A 328-nucleotide genomic window follows, 5' to 3' on the forward strand; every position below is an offset into this window, starting at 1 on the left:
GTATCACGTCTAAATTATTAATAATCTGTTAATCTTTTACAGAAAAAATATAGCGTGTGACTAGTGTCTTACTTCAACTAAGAATTTAAAACCGTGCTGACATTATGCTAGCAACGGAGAGGAGGAATTTTTGATGACCTGTTCAACGAATCTAGTTCGTGGGTGACGCCATCTTGCAATAATGATTGTAATTTTTTTTTCTTTCTTTCTTTAGGGGGGAGGTATACATTAGTGGTAAAGCAGTGGTAATTGTGGATTAAGTCTTTCTAAAAAAAAACATTGGTAATTCACTTGATAATAAATCTCTCGCACTCATATACACGCGCGA

Source organism: Penaeus monodon, chromosome 19, assembly GCF_015228065.2.
Source record: "Penaeus monodon isolate SGIC_2016 chromosome 19, NSTDA_Pmon_1, whole genome shotgun sequence".
Taxonomy (NCBI): Eukaryota; Metazoa; Arthropoda; class Malacostraca; order Decapoda; family Penaeidae; genus Penaeus; species Penaeus monodon.